At 46.2% G+C, this 25,000-nt stretch overlaps 1 protein-coding gene across 1 annotated transcript in view; it reads left to right on the top strand.

The window, feature by feature from the left end:
• The window catches only part of PNKD (PNKD metallo-beta-lactamase domain containing), a 253,288-nt gene that overhangs the window by 134,930 nt on the left and 93,358 nt on the right, over nucleotides 1–25,000 (top strand). The gene's annotated exons all lie outside the window — the stretch shown is intronic.

Genomic DNA, 25,000 nt, shown 5'->3' with positions numbered 1-25,000 from the left:
ACTTATGGTTCAGGAGATTTTGTTATGAGTCAGTGGTATTTGATTATATGTAAGTATAATATATTATCCACCGGACCCAGACGCCTAAATAGGAACAGGCCTTTATAAGAATTATTTATGAACTATCTGTATGTACTGTATGGACGTTTACATGGATGAGGTATCTACTGAAATAACTAATGTATGGATTTTTCTTGCTTTTTTTTATCTTTTTCTATTTATTCTGAATATCACTGTTGAGATTCATTTTTTTTTTTTTTTAAATATTAAATACACTTGTTTCCCAGTGTTACGATTATTTGGAGTTATATATACCAATTTTGTATCAGCGTTACTGTAGTCTTGTTGTTACTTTATATATGTGTAGGAGACTACCTCCATTATTAAGTAACTGGTTGGTCAAAACATACCATACCAGCGCCTGTATACAACCTTAATTTGTACCTACAGCTAAAATGAGTCTGAAAATTATGTATAAAAATATATATATATATATATATATATATATATATATATATATATATATATATATATATAAACATTTTTTTTTAATTAACTATTATAGCGCCTCAACAATTTACTGGGTTAACTTTTGTTGGGAGCCCATTAACCTGAAATGGATGGTATGGTATTTATTTATAAACCACAATAAATTGTCATAAAAACAGTATTGGTAAAATAAACATTATTTTAGTTGTAAATAAAACAGTCTTGGTACAAATTGTTGCGTATAGCCCTTTTCTGGTTATGACTTGCAAGGAGTCTCTGTGGATGTATTGGAGGCTTCTAATTGTCCAGTGTTGCAGTTGTTACTGGGTATTACAGCAGCGGTTTTGGAGGGGCCCTCCTAGTTTTTTCTTGGTTGTAGCAGACAAGATTATGTGCTCCATAGTGTTCCGATTTGGGGCCTAATTCAGACCTGATCGCAGCAGCAAATTTGTTAGCTAATGGGCAAAACCATGTGCACTGCAAGGGGGGTAGATATAACATGTGCAGAGAGAGTTAGATTTGGGTGGGGTGTGTTCAAACTGAAATCTAAATTGCAGTGTAAAAATAAAGCAGCCAGTATTTACCCTGCACAGAAACAACATAACCCACCCAAATCGAACTCTCTCTGTGAATGTTATATCTGACACACCTGCAGTGCACATGGTTTTGCCCATTAGCTAACCAACTTGCTGCTGCGATCGTGTCTGAATTAGGCCCATGGTCACATGGCAACGGTGGCTCTTTCTGTTTCCTTTTTAATGGGAGACGCCAGCAGCGTGTTATGGTCTCTGTGGCTTAGGTGCTGTGTCACCTCACATTGACGCCTTACTTTGTGGTTATGTGTGTGCATAGGAATAGTAGTTCTGTGTACAGCTGTGGACACACTGCACTTGGTGGATCTGTGTGTTGTCCTGATGTCCCTTGTTCGATTACCCTCAAATGCTAGCCATTACACGATCTATGCTCCCATTTATTATTGTTATGTTGTACTTTGTTACATAATATGGGGCAAGTACGGTGATGGAACTAGGCTTTAGGAGATCACGACAGATGATGGAGGCTATGCCCAGAAAGTTTACAGTATTAAAATAAAAAATGTGAGTGAAATTTAAGTTACCTGTATAAATGTGCAACAATTTATTGTGCTAAGGACAGTATCCTTCCCAAATAATAAAAATAATCAATAAAACAGCAAAGAGGACCAGGTTGTCACTGTATGGGCCACTCCAGTTGAATTCTTCTTCAAAGTGGCCCACATAGAGATTTGATCCCCCCAAGGCCGCCCCAAGTGTTTGAAGGTAAAACGTGGATTCAAACAAAACAAATGATTGTATGAATAAACCTAATAAAATCCAACATAAAATTATGTTTCTCATCTAAGATACAGATATGTCCTCATACATCATTGCTCCGAACAGCCCCTCTTGGCGCGCCAGGCCCCATGAGATATTGCTAGACTTGGGCGCATTTTTGACGAAAAGGTGCCTTAGTTGTGGCATCGTTATGGCGTACCAGGAGATTAATGCTGATTCATTTGATATGCAACACTTGTAGATCTGTGTGAGTCTCTGATTCTGTGTACAAGTTCAGTATACAGACTTGGCAGTCTTTTTATTAAGCCTTGGAGAAAGATAAAGTGGATGGAGATAAAGTACCAACTAATCAGTTCCTGTCATTTTTCAAACAGTCTGTAACTTGGCAGTTGGGAACCAATTGGCTGGCACTTCATCTCTCTCCAAGGCTTAGTACATAGACCCTACAGTCAGACGCAATATACTGTACGAGTGACGCATATCAAATTAATCTGCACAGTCTCCTTGTGTGTCCTAGTCGCATCACGTTGTGACTTAAGGGGGTATGCAATTAGGTCAGTTTTTTTTTCGCCTAGGTGAAAAAACTGTACTTTTCGCTAATTTTAGGGTGAATGGGGATTTGCCCTATTCAATAGCAGGGTTGTTTTTTGCCTAGGCGAAAAATTCAGCAGGAGCGAAAAACGCGGATTGGCGAATCCACATATTTTCTCTCCTGCGCTGGGGAAAACACGGCCTGTTTTTGCCAGTGACGTGCGGTGAGTTCTGTGACTGGGGAGGCACTGGCTAATTAACACCCCCACCCCCCTTAAAAAAATAAAATAAAATGCATGCAGTTACCCCATTTAACAATAACCAGCACCAGGCAAAACCAGCAAGGGGGATAATACCATAGCAGGAGGGACACTCAGTGTGGGGTCCCCCTGCCATCACATTAACCAGCCCTCAAACCGGTCAGCCCAGGGCTGGAATTCCTCAAAGTGGGGACCCCAAAAAATAAAATGGGTTCCCTGCTCCTGAGCAACAACTAGTGCTATGCCCCGCACCCCAGGTGGCGGTGGGTGCTGGGTTCATTGCATGTTAATATTGTTCTTTACAGGTGGCCCAGCAAGCCTACCCCAGCATGCCGGCACTTGGAGAACCATAAGTGGCAGCATGCCTAGACATAAAGGGCCCGCTGGCACCTGTTGTCCACCTGTAAAGAACGTATTAAAATAAAAACAGGAAACAATATTTTATTAATTTATTACACCTGCGCCTTCACCTGGGGGCGGCGGCCTTTCAGCTCTTTTTCATGGCCGCCGCCTTCCCAGGACTTCCGACGTCATCTTCTTGTATCTTCACCTGGGGGCAGAGGCCTTTAAACTTTGTTTTTTTTGTTTTTTATGGCGGCCGCTGCCCCCAGGGCTTCCGGAGACTTCTGTCTTCAGGAGCTTTTCCATGCTCCCTCCCTGCCGACGGATTGACCAGCCATTGCCTCGCACTGGCTTATATAAGCCAGCTGAGGGGGCGGGGCGATGACGCGGTGAGCCGCGATTGGCGTGCGATGGCCATCTTGAATTTCAAAAACGGCTCTGCGACACCAATTTTTAAATGAGTACGCGCTGCCAAAATGTGCACAATGGCTAGTAAGGGCTGGATCCTCCCGGATCCAGGCCAGCCTCCATCCACACACTCACCGCCGCCACGATCGCCCGCTTCCTGCGCCATTTACCGCCGCTGCATATGCCTGCTACCCAGCGGATCCAGCAGCACTGGATCCGCTGGACCAATCACGTCTGCTAGGCTGACAGAAGTGTTCTTTCATGTGGACTGAAAGCACGCCTCAGTCATTGAGGAACTGTAACAGGTGGCGCTTTTAATTAATTTTACAATGGACTTTTAAAGCCTGTGGATTGGCCTCTCCCCCTGTCTGCACCCCGCCTCAGCTTCCTCACTACAGTCAGCAGGAGGCACTGCTCTCATTGCCTCCTGCGACTGCATTTCACAGTGAAAGTGATTGGAATAATAAAGAAGATATCTATGACACAGAATCTGTGTTATAAATATCTTCTTTGTATTATTTTAATCATTATGACAGGGGAGGCATGTCCCTGGTTTTTGCCAATTTTGAGGCATTTTTCGCCAATGCCTTAAAAAAAAAAAAAAAAAAAAGGGAAAGTGAAAGGGCATTGGTGAAAATTTCCCTAAAAAACGGGTGAAAATGGCCTTAATATGCAGTGAGGCAAAATCAATATCTCTGAGATTACCGGAGCTAACTGCATACCCTCCTAAGACGCATTTTCAGCAAAAAAGACTTCCACTGTTGGCAGTATTGCTCGAGACCTAGCGGCTCTCTTATGCCAGGCATTTCACGCTGGTTGGCGTTTTGAGGCTAGATGTATGAGGACACATCTGTACTAGTATCGTTGGAGCAGGGGTTCTCAACCACTGTCGTCAAGGCACACAAACCGTTTTAAAGATAGCCATACTTGAGCACAGGTGACTTAATTAGTACCTTAGCTATTTTGATTTAACCATCTGTGCTCAAGCACTGCATTAGAGTGATAATATTCCATGGCATGTAAGATGTTTAAAATTTCCAAAATAGAGAATTCAATATATCAGGGCGTCCCCCTCGACTCTCTTCTATGGCTCCCCAGGTCCTACAGACCAGCCTCGGCCTACTCAATCCCTACGATTAAATTCACCCTGGGACTGTGGGACAAACTCCGCAGTACCTGCAATCTATCCTCACACCCCTCACCCTTAACACCTATCTGGGGACACCCTGCCTTCCCCCCTGGCTGCGAGCGAAAAATAGCGGCCCCATGGCAATCTCAGGGCATCACGAGATTCATCCATGTCAAAGGCCGTTCAGCACCGACATCGTTTGGAGATTTTCAGGAGCGCCTTGGTGTGCCATCCTCGTGTCATTACCATTACATTCAAATTCTCAGCTTCCTCAAATCTCAGCTTAAAAATACACCTTTGAAACCACCGACCTCCTTTGAACATATGTGCTTACTTTCAATTGGCAAAAAAGGGAACATCTCAACAATATACAACTCTATTCTGACCCCAGATCCCCCTGACCGCGAACCACATGAACTAGCCTGGGAATCAGATCTCTCCCATCCGTTGGAAGATGATCTATGGGAAGAAATCAGAATGCGCATAGCTAAAGCTTCTATTAGTGTGGCACTCAGGGAAACGTGCTATAAGGTCTACACCAGGTGGTACTTGGTTCCCTCCAGACTACATTCCATCTACCCCACGACATCAAATATGTGTTGGAGACTCTGTGGAGAGGAGGGCACCTTTTACCACATATGGTGGACGTGCCCCTCGATTCGCCCATTTTGGAAAATGGTAGGAGCACTTGTTGCCCAAACATGCGGACATAATTTAGACCTCTCCCCTGAAACTGCTCTACTTCAAGCCCCCATACCAATGTTACCCAAAACCCAGGACAAGCTTGCCATGCTACTTTGCATGGCGGCAAAATCTCTGATAGCTAAATGCTGGAAAGACCATAAACCTCCCTCCAAGGCATTACTGATGTCCAAGATTAATTATATAGCCAGTATGGAATATATTACAAGCCTAAAAAATAACACTGTGGCTCAGTTCCACAACATCTGGTCTCCTTGGTACCTCGCTCGGTCTTTATTGATGCCCGGACTATGTTGATGCTACTATTACTGCTAACTCTGCTAACACCTCTATCATCTATGTTGTCTCTCCCTCTCCTATTGATACGGGAAACTGTTCCCACCCTCTGGCCTCCCTATAGGTAAATTACCCTATGATTTCCCTCAATTAAGCTATATACTCTATCGTCCTTTCTCCCTGCCCTTTCTTTTTCTCTTTTACTTTTACTCTTCACAGGTTTACTCTCAGTTTTAGTATAAAATTTATACTATATCTATAAAATAAAACGAGACAGGTTAAGCACGCGCTTAGAAATTAGCAGGGAGTATATTATTAATAATAGCTGTTGGTCTATGATTTCATAGAATTGTTTTTATATTTCTAACTTGATGTGTGAAACGGTTGTTTCCATGTTCCATTTCCATAACCTGCACAAGTCTGTTCTTGTTAACCTTGTGATTACTGACCACTCTCAATAAAAATTCTAACTTTAAAAAAAAAAAAATTTCCAAAATACATGTCCTGTATCCAGTTTATTTACACGTATGGCCACAAAATACATGCATCCAGTTTCGGGAGAAATAAACATGCAAATATCAGATCATTACATGGTAAAGCCAGAATGCACCAATTGCATGGAACACAGTGCTGTTGGCCAATGATTGTACAGTCAGATTTAGAAGTGTTCACCTGGTTGTTTATTCCCCATACAGGGAAAATCTAACTATTGCACTGGATGTATATCACTCAATACCCTCACTTCTCATTCAAGGCACACGTTAGCTGAATATAGAACAATTTATTGCATTCAGGATGGAAAACAAAGACCTCACATGCCATGGAAAGAATTTATTCTGACTTGGACAATGATTTGTTTAGATACCAGGGGAGTAATATCACTCGCAGCATCTGTGCGCCCCTCGCTGCTCTCTGCCCGATCAGAACAAGGGAGGCTGAGGTTACCAGCTTTGTATAGATTGTGACTGGTGTTTTTGGGTCGAGTCCAGACAGGGATCACACTATCAGATCAGTTCTGTCCCAGTCTTTAGGGGCTTCCAAAACAATAGAGTTCTAAGCTTCATACTCAAAACAAATCACAGTATGAAAAAAGGGAACATGAGGGGCTTTGTCTTCTATAAAGTAGTAATCTGAATCGAGATTGTTTTAGTCAATTGTATTAACTCCTTGGATGGAGGGCAATCCTTATAGTGACAAAATAAATGTTAAAACTGTTTATTGTAACTGCCTTACATTTACAGCAGTGTCAGATTTTATGAATGAGGATGAAATACTAAAGACTTCTTCATCCCAGTGTAGGTACCAGGAGATGTGTATTGTTTGTAAATTCTTTTTTATTTTTAGTTTGGTTTATCTAGTTTAGGATCAATTAGTAACAATGACTTGAAGCACATCAAGTATAAAAATGATTACCTTAAACACATTTCTGGAAGTAAATATCTATATGTAGAAACTAAGCAGGAAAATGGATTGCATGGAGTTCTACCTGGTCCTGTAAAAAAATAATAATATAGTTTATTGAGATTTTTCAAAAACTAAAACAGCGAAGGAAGGAGGGAGTGCAGAAAGAATAAAAAAAAAAAATTATAATAAAGAAAAATGGGTGTGGCCTCACAACAAGGAGCATAGCTTCAGAGGCGGATTTAGACTTCATGGGCCATAAGCAAGGAACCGATTTTGTGCCCCCCCTTACTCAAACTATCCCCCTCAATCATTCAGTCTTTGGTAAATCCACCCCCCCCCCCCCTCCTTCCATCCCACCACCCACACCCTGCCGTGACAGCTTACAAAGACAATTTCCACCCCACCCCTGCGCTGTCCACTTGCACAAACGCCCCCCCTTTTATCCCCGGACTCGGAGACAGCCTCCCAGAGCCATCTTTTCCATTGGGTTCAATGGGCAGGTTCCCATGGTCCCCAGGATTACAAGGGCCCATATCATATTCCCCCATCCCCTGGCTAGCTGCCACAGATAGCACACAGACATCACACCCGCTGCCCATAGCAACACCCCAACCCACCTCACCTCCATGGACATCACAGCCGCCGCCAGTAGTATCCCTTGGACATCAGAAACAATGCAGCCTAAAGCATCCCCCTACCCGGTCATCAGAACAGTCTATGACAATAGCACCCCACTCCCTGGACATCATCACCGCCGCCGATAGCAATAGTCGTCGCCTCTCTCCCCCGGACATCAGAGCCCCTGCAGCACCGTTATCTGCCCCACGCTTCACCCCACCTGTGGCAGCTGTGTGCAGTGTCCGGCGGCTGTTTGTGAGCTGCGGATCCGCCGAACCCTAAGCGACCGCTTTGGTCACATTGCAGTACATGCTATAACTAAGGCCAAGACAAGTTTATATACTACCTGCCAGCTAGTGTTCTAAGCTCTGTTGGTGTCCCCCTTGCAGAATATACTTCCTCCATCACTGCCCACCTCACAGCACATCTCCCACTCTCCTCATACCAGCTGCTGCAGCTCTTCCTCCTGACACAGCTTATCTCTCACACAGCTCTTACCCGACAGCTTATACATCACACAGCTCTTCCCCCGACACAGCTTATACATCACGCAGCTCTTACCCGACACACACAGCTTATACATCACGCAGCTCTTCCCCCGACACAGCTTATACATCACGCAGCTCTTCCCCCGATACACACAGCTTATACATCACGCAGCTCTTCCCCGACGCACACCGCTTATACAGCACGCAGCTCTTCCCCCCGACACACACAGCTTATACATCACGCAGCTCTTCCCCCGACACACACAGCTTATACATCACGCAGCTCTTCCCCCGACACAGCTTATACATCACGCAGCTCTTCCCCCGACACACACAGCTTATACATCATGCAGCTCTTCCCCCGACACACACAGCTTATACATCACGCAGCTCTTCCCCCGACACACACAGCTTATACATCACGCAGCTCTTCCCCCGACACAGCTTATACATCACGCAGCTCTTCCCCCGACACACACAGCTTATACATCACGCAGCTCTTCCCCCGACACACACAGCTTATACATCACGCAGCTCTTCCCCCGACACAGCTTATACATCACGCAGCTCTTCCCCCGACACACACAGCTTATACATCATGCAGCTCTTCCCCCGACACACACAGCTTATACATCACGCAGCTCTTCCCCCGACACACACAGCTTATACATCACGCAGCTCTTCCCCCGACACACACAGCTTATACATCACGCAGCTCTTCCCCCGACACACACAGCTTATACATCACGCAGCTCTTCCCCGACACACACCGCTTATACATCACGCAGCTCTTCCCCCGACACACACAGCTTATACATCACGCAGCTCTTCCCCCGACACACACAGCTTATACATCACGCAGCTCTTCCCCGACACACACCGCTTATACATCACGCAGCTCTTCCCCCGACACACACAGCTTATACATCACGCAGCTCTTCCCCCGACACACACAGCTTATACATCACGCAGCTCTTCCCCCGACACAGCTTATACATCACGCAGCTCTTCCCCCGACACAGCTTATACATCACGCAGCTCTTCCCCCGACACACACAGCTTATACATCACGCAGCTCTTCCCCCGACACAGCTTATACATCACGCAGCTCTTCCCCCGACACAGCTTATACATCACGCAGCTCTTCCCCCGACACACACAGCTTATACATCACGCAGCTCTTCCCCCGACACAGCTTATACATCACGCAGCTCTTCCCCCGACACACACGGCTTATACATCACGCAGCTCTTCCCCCGACACAGCTTATACATCACGCAGCTCTTCCCCCGACACACACAGCTTATACATCACGCAGCTCTTCCCCCGACACAGCTTATACATCACGCAGCTCTTCCCCCGACACAGCTTATACATCACGCAGCTCTTCCCCCGACACACACAGCTTATACATCACGCAGCTCTTCCCCCGACACAGCTTATACATCACGCAGCTCTTCCCCCGACACAGCTTATACATCACGCAGCTCTTCCCCCGACACACACAGCTTATACATCACGCAGCTCTTCCCCCGACACAGCTTATACATCACGCAGCTCTTCCCCCGACACACACGGCTTATACATCACGCAGCTCTTCCCCCGACACACACGGCTTATACATCACGCAGCTCTTCCCCCGACACACACAGCTTATACATCACGCAGCTCTTCCCCCGACACACACAGCTTATACATCACGCAGCTCTTCCCCCGACACACACAGCTTATACATCACGCAGCTCTTCCCCGACACACACCGCTTATACATCACGCAGCTCTTCCCCTGACACACACAGCTTATACATCACGCAGCTCTTCCCCGACACACACAGCTTATACATCACGCAGCTCTTCCCCGACACACACAGCTTATACATCACGCAGCTCTTCCCCGACACACACAGCTTATACATCACGCAGCTCTTCCCCGACACAGCTTATACATCACGCAGCTCTTCCCCCGACACAGCTTATACATCACGCAGCTCTTCCCCCGACACACACAGCTTATACATCACGCAGCTCTTCCCCCGACACAGCTTATACATCACGCAGCTCTTCCCCCGACACAGCTTATACATCACGCAGCTCTTCCCCCGACACACACGGCTTATACATCACGCAGCTCTTCCCCCGACACACACGGCTTATACATCACGCAGCTCTTCCCCCGACACACACAGCTTATACATCACGCAGCTCTTCCCCCGACACACACAGCTTATACATCACGCAGCTCTTCCCCCGACACACACAGCTTATACATCACGCAGCTCTTCCCCGACACACACCGCTTATACATCACGCAGCTCTTCCCCTGACACACACAGCTTATACATCACGCAGCTCTTCCCCGACACACACAGCTTATACATCACGCAGCTCTTCCCCGACACACACAGCTTATACATCACGCAGCTCTTCCCCGACACACACAGCTTATACATCACGCAGCTCTTCCCCGACACAGCTTATACATCACGCAGCTCTTCCCCGACACAGCTTATACATCACGCAGCTCTTCCCCGGCACAGCTTATACATCACGCAGCTCTTCCCCCGACACACACAGCTTATACATCACGCAGCTCTTCCCCTGACACACACAGCTTATACATCACGCAGCTCTTCCCCGACACACACAGCTTATACATCACGCAGCTCTTCCCCGACACACACAGCTTATACATCACGCAGCTCTTCCCCGACACACACAGCTTATACATCACGCAGCTCTTCCCCGACACAGCTTATACATCACGCAGCTCTTCCCCGACACAGCTTATACATCACGCAGCTCTTCCCCGGCACAGCTTATACATCACGCAGCTCTTCCCCCGACACACACAGCTTATACATCACGCAGCTCTTCCCCGACACACACCGCTTATACATCACGCAGCTCTTCCCCCGACACACACAGCTTATACATCACGCAGCTCTTCCCACGACACACACAGCTTATACATCACGCAGCTCTTCCCACGACACACACAGCTTATACATCACGCAGCTCTTCCTCGACACACACAGCTTATACATCACGCAGCTTTTCCCTGACACACACAGCTTATACATCACGCAGCTCTTCCCCCGACACAGCTTATACATCACGCAGCTCTTCCCCGACACAGCTTATACATCACGCAGCTCTTCCCCGGCACAGTTTATACATCACGCAGCTCTTCCCCGACACAGCTTATACATCACGCAGCTCTTCCCCGACACAGCTTATACATCACGCAGCTCTTCTCCGACACAGCTTATACATCACGCAGCTCTTCCCCGGCACAGTTTATATATCAAGCAGCTCTTCCCCGGCACAGTTTATACATCACGCAGCTTATTTATCACGCAGCTCTTCCCCGGCACAATTTATACATCACGCAGCTCTTCTCCGACACGGCTTATACATCACGCAGCTCTTCCCCAACACACACAGCTTATACTGTACTTCACGCAGCTCAGTGATAAATGGGCCCCTCAGTCATTAGCCAGTCAGCAGTTAGTAAGTCAGCCACATTGTAAATACAGCCTATTTGTAGAAACAGTGAAAGTTTTAAAAAAGCAGCATATGAAATATTGGGCCTAATTCAGATCTGATCACAGCAGCAAATTTGTTAACTAATGGGCAAAACCATGTGCACTGCAGGGGGGGCAGATATAACATGTGCAGAGAGAGTTAGATTTGGGTGGGGTGTGTTCAAATTGAAACCTAAATTGCAGTGTAAAAATAAAGCAGCCAGTATTTACCCTGCACAGAAACAAAATAACCCACCCAAATCTAACTCTCTCTGCACAGGTTATATCTGCCTCCCCTGCAGTGCACATGGTTTTCCCATAGCTAACAAATTTGCTGCTGCGATCAGATCTGAATTACCCCCCTACTCTTTATCGTCTGTCTTGGCTGCTTCCCAATTGAGTGGGAATAGAATCTGTGGCGAGCCATCGGCACTGATGCGTGGCGAGCCCACGAGGGGACTCGCTGCCGGGATTCCGGCGGACGGTTTGTCACTGTGGTTACTGACGGTAAGGTGACAGCCAGCATCCCATCTGCCAGGATTTCATATGTATTCCTCTCTTGTGTATCCTGCAGGTCTGCAGCTGTAAGTAATCTGTTTTATGTGAGACAGTGAGACTGCAGATGTCCGTTAATGCTACTCTGTGGAGATGGTGGAGTCCCATCCACTCGTGACACTAGGGCTCCTGCTGGCTTGTCTCTGGGAAGCTGCATGCTGGCGTGTGCAGCTGCAGTAAAGCAAAATAAAAAATAAAAAAAATCTCCTAAACGACAGTTGGGAATCCGCCAGTGCAGCCACCACATGCATAAAAGGGTTCCACAATAGTAAAATACCGTTCTATATAAAATGCTAATTCACCATCAGACAGACTGGGTTGTATACCAGACTGTGTATGGTGTACAAAGACACACCTATACTCATGAATCACCGTAAAAATGCACCTCCCGTTCAGGAATTTGCTGAACCCTCCTGGTATAAGAATGGCACTTCAATGTTCACCAACAGCATGGCACCCCCACAGTCAAATCACCAGCGCGTTTCAACTCGGCATGAGTCTTTATGGAGGCGAGTTGAATCGTATTGGTGATTTGACTGTAGGGTTGCCATGCTGTTGGTGGACATTGCAATGTCATTTGTATACCAGGATGGTGCTGCAGATTCCTGAACCAGAGAGGTGCTTCTTGACATTGATTCACAAGTAGACGTGTGCCTTTGTACACCCATACAGTCTGGTATGCAACCCAATCTGTCTAATGGTGGATTAGCATTTTATAGATGTTTGATTTTAGTTATTGTTACCACCTATTTTGAATAAAATTGTAATTTACAAATGTGAATCCCTTTCTCCCTTTTATGCATGTGATGGTTGTGACAAGTCTGGGAGTCTTGAGGAAACCGGAAATACTAAAATAAAGTGGAGATTGATCGAAGCATAACATTGGATTCTGGATGATCATTTTGTTGGAACAAACAGGACATTTGTGAGAGGACATCATCTTGATATTTGTTTTTTGATCCATAATCTTAAGGTTGCGCTGGGTTACTATTTTTTTTTTTTTTTTTTTTATAAGAACCGGATTTGGGTTTACAATTATCTGAAGTACTTTGAGAAATAAATCAATAACTTCTACCCAGTAAGGTTGAAGGTCTGGGCAATCCCAAAAGACATAAAAGAGGTTCCCTCACCAGAGCTTTGCCTCCAGCAAAATTGAAAGCAGTAGGACCACGTTTTATGTAATTTGAAATGAGTAAGATACAATTGAAGCAGTTTGAAATGCAATATGGTTAGTTCATCTAGGCATACTGAATCAGTTGTTATAGATGTTTTCCCACTGTAGGAGGGTAAAGGTACACTGTAAATCAAATTCCATGCAATGTTAGGCTGTAGACTTGTCAGTAGGAACAGGTTGTACATATAAATACCAGAAGGAAATTACCCCCTCAGAGGTTTGCAAGGTGAGCTTACTCAAGAGTGTCTTTGGAGGGAGGGACAAAGCTCTAGGTCATTTACACAGGTCACAAAACAAATGGGCAATTTGGAGATATGGATAGTGGCCAGAATTGGGAATACCATAAATTGACTGGAGTTGGGAGAAAGACAGTAACATATCATTTGAGAGGAAATCGCTAAGAGTGTGTCACGGTCCGGCGCGAGATTGTGCAGGGGAGTTGGCTCTTACCTGTACGGTCCCTTTGGAGAGGTCCAGCTGGCGGAGGTGCGGGCTGCTGGCGCCGGGCAGGGTGTGCAGGGAGGACAGGCAGGGGAACTGTTTGGCAGCTCAGCAGACTGGCAGCATGTTCCGTCGGCAGGGGTTAGCAGTGCTGCTGTGGAGCCAGGGCTTCTGTGAACAGGATGGGCTGTGTTTCCGGTGGCCATCTTGGATGTGGGCAAAAAGCCTGTCTTGCCCACACGTCACCACCAATTTATCACTTTCCTGTGGCCAATTAGTTCTGAGCAGCTGCTATAAGACAGGAAGGCCTGGAGGAGGGAATTTTCCAGTGCATCGTCTTTTTCACGGTATCTGTGAAGCTAGTTCTCTGTGCTCCAGCAGCGTCTCCAGTGTCAGGTTCTTGTTACAGCAAATTACCCAAGCCTCCTGATATAGCCTTACGCAGACTGCCGACTCTGTTCCCGTGTCCTACCCAGCTACCTGTTCTGGACGCCGCAGTAACCAGCCTTCGGAATTCCTCCTTTAAATTACTGGGTCACGGTTCCAGTATCCTCAGCCTCCCGCTAACCTACAGTAGTATTTCTATTCAACTGTGTTTGGCGACCTCTGTTAAACTACTCCAGGTAATAAATGCGCAAGACCTTCATCCGTCCCGCTCGTTTGTTATTCAGAGATCCAAGATCACCAGAATCATCTTCCCCAAATCCGGATCCACAAGAATCCTCAGACGTGACAGTGTGGATACACCCAGAGGGATCCATGTGTTAAGGTATAGGTGGGGAATCTGGAAACTCAGCACCCTAATAGATACATTTTTACAGGGTAGTCCTTAATTTACTCTGGAGACAACATTAGTTATCCCAGACCATTTTTCGGGAGCCATAGTAGGTCTGCTAATGGGAATCCTGCCAAGTTGGCAAGCTCCAGGTTAACCAAGGGCAGAAGCCAGTTGCAAAGTTGTGCCAGAATACATAATAATTGATACAGGGGAAGATCACAAAGTTTGAGCCCACCAGACTGCTGTGGCACCATATGTGCCGCCAGTCGTGGATACCCTAAGCTTTTTACATTTTTCTGCCTCTAAACACTGGGTCCAGAGTATCAATTCAGACGTGTGGGTTATCTGTGTCGGGTTTGTATGTTCTAGACTTTTTTTTTTCTGGCTTTTCCCACACTCCACAAACCATACTGAAATGCTAATTGACGTCTAACAAAATTAACCCTGGTGTTTGTGTTCATGTAACGGGAAAGATTGTATTCTGCGCTGGAGCAAGGAAGTAGGGACTGTTGTGATTGATTTCATTATTTTCTGTAGGATACAAAATTATAGTCTGGCACTCACTTTTATGAATAGATTGCTGCTGCACCCTGTTGGCATCGTCTATCTGTTTGTTTGTTTGTTTGTTTGTCTATCTCTCTAATCTGTGTCTCAACTGATACTTCTAACTATCTGGAGGAGTGTGATAGTAAATGTTACTTGACTGTAACCAATGCATCTTCTTATATGGATGCTGCTCTTCTAAGCTCCACTTAGTCTTATGCTTGTTACGCTTGGAGAAGAATTTGTTTGCATATACAATATGATCCTCCCCTCCCCCCTTTGTGTATGCCCATCCCCCAGAACGTTAGCTGTTGGAATCTCTCCCATCTTTAAAGGGTTGGGATTGAAATGCCGGCAGTTGAGATACCGGCAGTCGGAATACCGGCTGCGGCATCCCAATGATCAGAATCCCGACAGGGGAAGGTAAGTATTCTTACCTTCCCCTACTGGACCCCTAACCCTCCCTTACAGCAGCCTAAACCTAAACCTCCCCGGTGATGCCTAAACCTAACTCCCCGCAGCCTAACCATATCCCTCCCTGGGGGTGCCCAAGCCTAATCTGCCCCCGGGCCGCAGCCTAAACCTAACCTTTCCTGACCGCCGGGATCTTGACCGGATCCCCTGTACAGTAATTATGTGTAGTGAGCACTGTAATTATATTCATATGTAGAGATAAGTACTTATTTGTAATATTTTTTTACCAATGCAATTTGTTGTATATTTCTTACGTCCTAGAGGATGCTGGGGACTCCGTAAAGACCATGGGGTATAGACGGGCTCCGCAGGAGACATGGGCACTATAAAGAACTTTAGAATGGGTGTGCACTGGCTCCTCCCTCTATGCCCCTCCTCCAGACCGCAGTTAGATCCTGTGCCCAGAGGAGACTGGGTGCATTACATGGGAGCTCTCCTGAGTTTCTCTGAAAAATAATTTTGTTAGGTTTTTTTATTTCAGGGAGCACTGCTGGCAACAGGCTCCCTGCATCGTGGGACTGAGGAGAGAGAAGCAGACCTACTTAAATGATAGGCTCTGCTTCTTAGCCAACTGGACACCATTAGCTCCAGAGGGAGTCGGAACGCAGGTCTCAACCTCGCCGTTCGTCCCGGAGCCGCGCCGCTGTCCTCCTCGCAGAGCCGGAAGATAGAAGCCGGGTGAGTATAAGAAGAAAGAAGACTTCAAAGGCGGCAGAAGACTTCAGATCTTCTATGAGGTAACGCTGCGCACCATTGCTCCCACACACTGCAGGCACTGATGGGTGCAGGGCGCAGGGGGGGCACCCTGGGCAGCAATAAACCTCTAGGACTGGCTCATATGAATATATAGGCTGCGGAGGCAGTCTATTTTATAATCCCCAGCCAGTATAAATAAATTTGAGCGGGACCGAAGCCTGCCGCTGAGGGGGCGGAGCTTGATCTTACAGCACTAACCAGCGCCATTTTCTCCACAGCACACTGCAGAAGCTGGCTCCCCGGACTCTCCCCTGCTGTACACGGTGACAGAGGGCAAAAAAGAGAGGGGGGGCACTTGTAAGGCACAGTGAGTGTATAGATTTATCTATATGATTCTATAAAAGCGCTGTTTATCTGGGAATTTTGTTTCCAGTGTTATTGGCGCTGGGTGTGTGCTGGCATACTCTCTCTCTGTCTCTCCAAAGGGCCTTATTGGGGGAACTCTCTCTCTCTCTCTCTATATCTATCTATCTATCTATCTATAATACAATCCCTGTGGGGTGTCGGTACGCCTGTGTCGGCATGTCTGAGGCGGAAGGCTCTTCTAGAGAGGAGGTGGAGCAGATGATTGTGGTGTCTCCGTCGGCAACGCCGACACCTGATTGGTTGGACATGTGGAATGTTTTAAATGCAAATGTGACCTTGTTACATAAGAGATTGGACAAAGCAGAGTCCAGGGATAATACAGGGAGTCAATCAATGGCTTTGATGGTGTCACAGGGCACTTCAGGGTCTCAAAAACGTCCCCTATCCCAAATAGCAGACACTGATACCGACACGGATTCTGACTCCAGTGTCGACTACGATGATGCAAGGCTACACCCAAGGGTGGCCAAAAGTATTCATTATATGATTATGGCAATAAAAGATGTTTTGCATATCACAGATGACCCCTCTGTCCCTGACACAAGGGTACACATGGTTAAGGAAAAGAAATCTGAGGTAACATTTCCCCATCTCATGAGCTGAACGCGTTATTTGAAAAAGCTTGGGAAACTCCAGACAAAAAAATGCAGATTCCCAAAAGAGTTCTTTTATGGCGTATCCTTTCCCGGCACAGGACAGGGTACGGTGGGAATCCTCGCCCAGGGTGGACAAGGCTTTGACGCGCTTATCCAAAAAGGTGGCGCTACCGTCCCCAGACACGGCAGCTCTCAAAGATCCTGCTGATCGCAGGCAGGAAACGACTTTAAAATCAATTTATACACATACTGGTGCGTTACTCAGACCGGCTATAGCATCGGCTTGGGTCTGTAGCGCGGTAGCAGCTTGGACAGATACCTTGTCAGCTGATATTGATACCTTAGATAGGGATACCATTTTGTTGACCTTAGGTCACATCAAAGACGCAGTCTTATATACGAGAGACGCTCAGAGAGACGTCGGACTACTAGGTTCAAGGGCCAACACGATGGCGGTCTCGGCTAGGCGAACACTGTGGACCCGCCAATGGACGGGTGATGCCGACTCAAAGAGGCATATGGAAGTTTTACCTTACAAGGGTGAGCTTTTATTTGGGGAAGGTCTCGCGGACCTAGTTTCCACAGCTACCGCGGGTAAATCTACTTTTTTGCCTTATGTTCCCCCACAGCAAAAGAAAACTCCACAGTATCAGATGCAGTCCTTTCGGTCGCATAAGTCCAGAAGAGGTCGGGGCTCTTCCTTCCTTGCCAGAGGTAAGGGTAGAGGGAAAAGAATGCCTGCTACGGCCAGTTTCCAGGAACAGAAGTCCTCCCCGGCTTCTACTAAATCCACCGCATGACGCTGGGGCTCCACTGAGGGAGGCTGCACCGGTGGGGGCACGTCTTCGACTCTTCAGCCACGTCTGGGTTCAGTCGGACGTGGATCCTTGGGCGATGGAAATTGTATCCCAGGGCTACAAGCTGGAATTCGAAGACGTGCCTCCTCGTCGATTCTTCAAATCTGCTTTACCAGCTTCTCCCCCAGAGAGGGAGATAATTTTAACTGCAATTCAAAAGCTGTGTCAACAGCAAGTGCTTATCAAGGTTCCCCTAACACAACAGGGGAAAGGGTACTATTCAACCCTATTTGTGGTCCCGAAACCGGATGGCTCGGTCAGACCCATTCTAAATCTAAAATCCCTGAACCTGTTCTTAAAAAGATTCAAGTTCAAGATGGAATCGCTCAGGGCAGTCATCTCCAGCCCTGAAGGGGGGGATTTTATGGTGTCATTAGACATAAAGGATGCATACCTTCACGTCCCCATATATCCTGCTCATCAGGCATACCTGAGATTCGCTGTACAGGACTGTCATTACCAGTTTCAGACGTTGCCGTTTGGGCTTTCCATGGCCCCGAGGGTGTTCACCAAGGTAATGGCGGAAATGATGGTGCTCCTATGCAGGCAAGGAGTCACAATTATCCCGTACTTGGACGATCTCCTGATAAAAGCGAGATCAAAGGAACAGTTGCAGAAAAGCATGTCGTTCTCCCTGAGAATGCTACAGCAACATGGATGGATTCTAAATCTACCAAAGTCGCAGTTGGTTCCAATGACTCGGCTGTCTTTCTTAGGCATGATTCTGGACACAGAACAAAAGAGGGTTTTTCTCCCAAGGGAAAAAGCCCAGGAACTCCAGAAGATGGTAAGAGACCTGTTAAAACCGAAAAGTGTCAGTCCATCAATGCACTCGAGTACTGGGGAAAATGGTGGCGACCTACGAGGCCATCCCCTTCGGCAGGTTTCATGCGAGGACGTTTCAGTGGGACCTTCTGGACAAGTGGTCCGGGTCCCACCTTCAAATACATCAGAAAATAACTCTGTGCCCCTGTGGTGGCTCCAGAGTGCTCACCTTCTAGAGGGGTTGCAGGTTCGGCATTCAGGACTGGGTTCTGGTGACCACGGACGTGAGCCTCCGAGGATGGGGAGCAGTCACACAAGGAAGGAATTTTCAGGGACTGTGGTCAAGCCAGGAGGCTTGTCTACACATCAACATACTGGAATTGAGGGCCATATACAACGGCCTACGACAAGCAGAGAATATTCTTCGCGACCTACCGGTTCTGATTCAATCAGACAATGTCACAGCCGTGGCTCATGTAAATCGCCAAGGCGGGACAAGGAGCAGAGTGGCAATGGCGGAAGCCACCAGGATTCTGCACTGGGCAGAAAATCACGTAAGCGCTCTGTCAGCGGTATTCATTCCGGGAGTGGACAACTGGGAAGCAGACTTCCTCAGCAGACACGATATCCATCCAGGATAGTGGGGACTTCATCAAGAAGTTTTTCCAGAGATAACAAGTCTTTGGGGACTTCCTCAAATAGACATGATGGCGTCACGCCTCAACAAGAAGCTTCGGAGGTATTGTGCCAGGTCAAGGGACCCTCAGGCAGTAGCGGTGGACGCCCTCGTGACACCATGGGTGTTTCAGTCGGTCTATGTGTTCCCTCCTCTTCCTCTCATCTCAAAGATACTGAGAATCATAAGACGAAAAAGAGTGCAGACAATACTCATTGTTCCAGATTGGCCTCGAAGGGCCTGGTATTCAGATCTTCAGGAGCTGCTCAGAGAAGATCCATGGCCTCTTCCTCTCAGGGAGGACCTGTTGCAGCAGGGGCCCTGCGTGTTCCAAGACTTACCACGGTAACGTTTGACGGCATGGCGGTTGAACACCAAATCCTAGATGGGAAGGGTATTCCGGAAGAAGTCATCCCTACTCTGATAAAGGTTAGGAAGGAGGTGACGGCGAAACATTATCACCGTATCTGTAGGAAGTATGTTTCTTGGTGTGAAGCCAAGAATGCTCCTACGGAAGACTTCCACTTGGGCCGGTTTCTCCACTTTCTACAGACTGGAGTGGATATGGGCCTAAAGTTAGGCTCCATTAAGGTACAGATTTCGGCCCTTTCTATATTCTTCCAGAAAGAATTGGCTTCTCTCCCAGAAGTTCAGACTTTTGTAAAGGGAGTGCTACACATCCAGCCTCATTTTGTGCCCCCAGTGGCACCATGGGACCTTCACGCGGTGTTGCAGTTCCTAAAATCTCACTGGTTCAAGCCTCTTCAAACTGTTGCGTTAAAATTTCTCACTTGGAAGGTGGTCATGTTGTTTGCCTTGGCATCTGCAAGGCGGTTGTCCGAATTGGCGGCTTTGTCTCAGGAGAGCCTCTATCTCATTTTCCATGTGGATAGAGCAGAGTTGAGGACTCGTCCTCAATTTTTGCCTAAGGTGGTGTCATCGTTTCATATGAACCAACCTATTGTGGTGCCTGTGGCTACGGGAGACTTGGAGGATTCCAAATCCCTTGATGTAGTCAGGGCCTTAGAAATTTACGTAGCCAGGACGGCTTAAATTAGGAAAACAGAAGCTCTGTTTGTCCTGTAGCAGCCAACAAGGTTGGCGCTCCTGCTTCTAAGCAGACTATTGCTCGCTGGATCTGTAACACGATTCAGCAGGCTCATTCTACGGCTGGATTGCCGGTACCAAATTCGGTAAAGACCCATTCCACTAGGAAGGTGGGCTCTTCTTGGGCGGCTGCCCGAGGCGTCTCGGCTTTACAGCTTTGCCGAGCAGCTACTTGGTCGGGTTCAAACACTTTTGCTAAATTCTATAAGTTTGATACCCTGGCTGATGAGGACCTCATGTTTGCTCAGTCGGTGCTGCAGAGTCATCCGCACTCTCCCGCCCGGTTTGGAGCTTTGGTATAATCCCCATGGTCCTTTACGGAGTCCCCAGCATCCTCTAGGACGTAAGAGAAAATAAGATTTTAAACCTACCGGTAAATCTTTTACTTCTAGTCCGTAGAGGATGCTGGGCGCCCGTCCCAATGCGGACATATTTCTGCATGACTTGTATATAGTTGTTGCTTACATAAGGGTTATGTTACAGTTAAGATCAGTCGTTGGCTGATACTGTTTTGTTCATACTGTTAACTGGTTGCGTATATTCCAGGTTATACGGTGTGGATGGTGTGGGCTGGTATGAATCTTGCCCTTAGATTAACAAAAATCCTTTCCTCGTACTGTCCGTCTCCTCTGGACACAGTTTCTCTAACTAAGGTCTGGAGGAGGGGCATAGAGGGAGGAGCCAGTGCACACCCATTCTAAAGTTCTTTATAGTGCCCATGTCTCATGCGAACCCCGTCTATACCCCATGGTCCTTACGGAGTCCCCAGCATCCTCTACGGACTAGGAGAAAAAGATTTACCGGTAGGTTTAAAATCTTATTTTTACCCCTATGTATTACGCTGCAGAACCCTTGTAGCACCATAAAAATAAAAGTTTATAATAATAATCAGCAGCCATCTCAGACATATTTTAGCTGGCATAGCACGAAAACTTTAAGAGTGGATATTCGCATTAAATGCATTGTATATAGATTATCTGCCAAGAACGAGTATTGTTCTGGAAAGGTTTGATAAATAAATAAATAAATAAATAAATAAATTATATATATATATATATATATATATATATATATATATATATAATATAATATAATGTTCATTTCTATGTAGAGAACCTTTATAGAGGATGTAGTCATAATGTCGACAGTTATGTTGACATTGATAAAATGTTGACATTGCACATGTCTGTATGTGCAGAATGACGACATGTTCACAATGTTGATGTCTGAATGTTGACATCCTGCACAGACTGGAGGAGGAGGATTAGGCACTAGGGGGAGGGTTAGTGCTGTTGGAATGCGTGGGAAGTCCTCATCACCTACCTCAGGACCCGGAAGACACCGCTGGAGCTTCCGGACCTACTGTACCAGCTAAGTCACCACTATACCACCAGGGACGTCATGTTGAACTTTCAGCAGTGTTGTCATGATGATTGTCGACGTGGTCAATGCCAATATGCTGCATGTAGGGTTGCCATCTCATTCCTTTAATTCTGGACACATTAATTACACAGGTTCTGTGGCTGATTAACACCAGGTGAAATGGAAGTCATCCAGCCACAGAACCTGGGTAATTTATGTGTCCAGAATTAAAGGAATGAGGTGGCAACCCTAGCTACATGTCAACTTGCCCATGTTGATATTTTCATGTCTGCATTATGACTGTCGACAAAATATACCACATTCTTGTAATAGATCTTTGTCATATGATCCATGTTTTGTAATCTCTGCAATTGTTTGTCTAGGTTCTGAGAAATTGCCATGTAAATATTTCCCAGTGTTCTGACCCTTTACAAATAGCCAGTAATAATGTTTTTTAATATCTGTGATGGAACAGAGTATTGTTACACATTCTCGCAATGCTGCCGCTAATTATTAGATGGAAACTGGATGAGCTTTATCCTCTTGTGTACTATAATCTGGATATTGTCTCAACCTCTGGGTCTCTCTGTGAGTGAGGAAGTTATGACATTTTATTCAGATCAGACCTGTTCCTGTACTCTGATCTCTGGAGCAGCTGAGTGACACCCCAGTGCTCTGCGAGTCGCTGTTATTGTTGGACGAAACATGGAGAGAAGCGGATTCCTCTTTCGGCTTTGTACTCGTTACTGAAAGAGTTTAATCAGTATAAACACAGAGCAGCTCCAGCAGGAAGGGGCTTGCCACATTGAGCACATGAAAGGCAAGCTGAGATAAATGGAACGGAGACACTGATGAAAGAAAGTGGACGACAGATGGAAAGAAAAAAGTCAGTCGGTAATGGACGCCTGGGGATTTAAAGTATAGAAAGCACTTAATTGAGCAAGTACAGTCTTAACCTTAATGAGGTGCTATTCAGATTTATTTGTGATACTATGCTCAAATTTGTTCCTCAAATCAACCATTATAATCATGTGCCCACTCCCCATATATAATGACACAGCCCTCATCCGTTTTCAGGATTAAAGTTAGCGGAGCATGCCACCGTAAGAATTCCAATGACCTGATTGGCTACTGGTTGTTTTTTCCACCTACTTCAAGTCTGGGGACACACATTCAGATTGTAAAATGATAACAAATAGTTTATATAACCCTTATCAAATGCAACTTTAACTTAATCAAAATAACAATTACAGACAAATGTTTCGAAGAAATTGGTGCTATTTGATTAATTGATTAATAATTATAGTGCTAATTATTCAAAATAATAAGGCTAATACTATTATACAATAGGATTTAAAGTACTGTTCTAGGATAAGGTGCGACGAGCAAAGGGATTACTCGGGCTTCTGTAAGATAGGAGGGGGCACTTGTGTAAATTTCCTTTCTTTCACCATCTCCCTTAAAATAATGGTGGCGGCACCAGCGCATGCGCTATATATACAGCAATGTCTTTTAAAAATATGTCACGTGTGCCATATTTCCTGGGATTTCTTCAGAAATAGGAATCCGGTGCCAGAAGTGTGTTGCAGTCCCTCTTGACTCAGGGGTCCTGTGTGCACCACATACCTTGATCCCATTATAGATATGCCACTGAGCCATTGAATCAAGCTGTGATTTATATGCAGCTAATATGCCATGCTGATTAAGTCCTGTGCATTCAATCTGTCTGTACATTTAGTGCACTCTCCTGTCCTATTTCCCTGGTTGAGGGAGGCATGAGGCGTGAGTGGACAGTGATGTTAGGGTAAGGAAAGTATATGAGCATGAGTGGCAACAATGCCTTGAATAGAAAAGTGGAACTTGGCCATGAAGTTGATCTAATCACCCAGAAGGGTGATTAGGTCTAATTTGTAAGGCTGTGCAATGGAGGCACATATGGTCTAGAGTGGGCTGGCCAGGACCGTGTGGAGGGTACCAACAATCACTCCATTCTACATTACTGCCGGAAGTATACATTTGTATTATCATCCTCCCAATATAGGGAACTTGACTTGAGGGCACTGTGGATAGGATGAGCGCTATCCTATTAGCCACGATGCGATTTCGGGTGGATCAAAATGGCCGGATATCGTGATTGGCCAATGGTCATTATCGTGGTATCTAATTAGAGGCCTTTTTGATCAGCTGAAATTAGACCCACGATCGCAAGAAAACACATAGGATCAGGGATAAGCCCACTTGTTTCATAATTGCCAGGGTGCTCGGAATCACTATTGAAAGGGAGGCGAGGGTCACTTTTATACTGGCAGCTTGTTTAAAACCATTATCTCATCATGTATAACAATGCATTTTATATGCCTAGTAAAGGGACATTGTGACCTATTTAGGGCTTGATTCTATGCCCCCAATCCCTTGCGGCAGCCAACACACTTTCTAATGCTAATGAGAACATTTGCCCATTTATACCAAAGATGTGTGCCTGTGGAAGCGTAACCTGCCCACTGTTGTTGTGACTACAGCCGCCATCGCCATGCTAGGGTGCAAAAGAGCCACCTGAAACAGGTGTCCCATCTCCATTTGCACACTATAACCGAGTACGGAAGCCGGTGTCCGCTCTCATGATATGGAACATTTCCTTGCGATTGCAGGGTCACAGGCCAGAAACACCCATTTCACGTAAGGTGTGGTCCGTCAAAGGGCGGATCAATCTGCATGCCAATAGTGCTCTTTCTGCCTGCGTGCGTGCACAGTCATGGCTAATTGACTCGCCCAGGGGGACCCTATTAGCCCTGATGCTGGCACTTACCGGGGATTTTGTTTTGCTTGCCTCATGCATATTTTCCGCAGTCATTGCCGCGAAAACACATAGGTCTGCGGCTTTTCACAGATCCTTCACAGTTTTCACAGTTTTCTTACAAAAAATCAGGTCATTTCTCTCCCTATAATTTGACAACCCGATAATGACCATTGGGCAAAAAGCCCTTTGTTTTGTGAGAAGAATTACTGTGGCTAATACTGTAGGATAATTCCTTCCCCCAGTCATGGATAAAATGTACACTAGTCAAA

The sequence above is a fragment of the Pseudophryne corroboree genome, chromosome 7 (assembly GCF_028390025.1).
Source record: "Pseudophryne corroboree isolate aPseCor3 chromosome 7, aPseCor3.hap2, whole genome shotgun sequence".
NCBI lineage: Eukaryota > Metazoa > Chordata > Amphibia > Anura > Myobatrachidae > Pseudophryne > Pseudophryne corroboree.
This window is presented reverse-complemented; position numbering and strand designations above follow the sequence as displayed.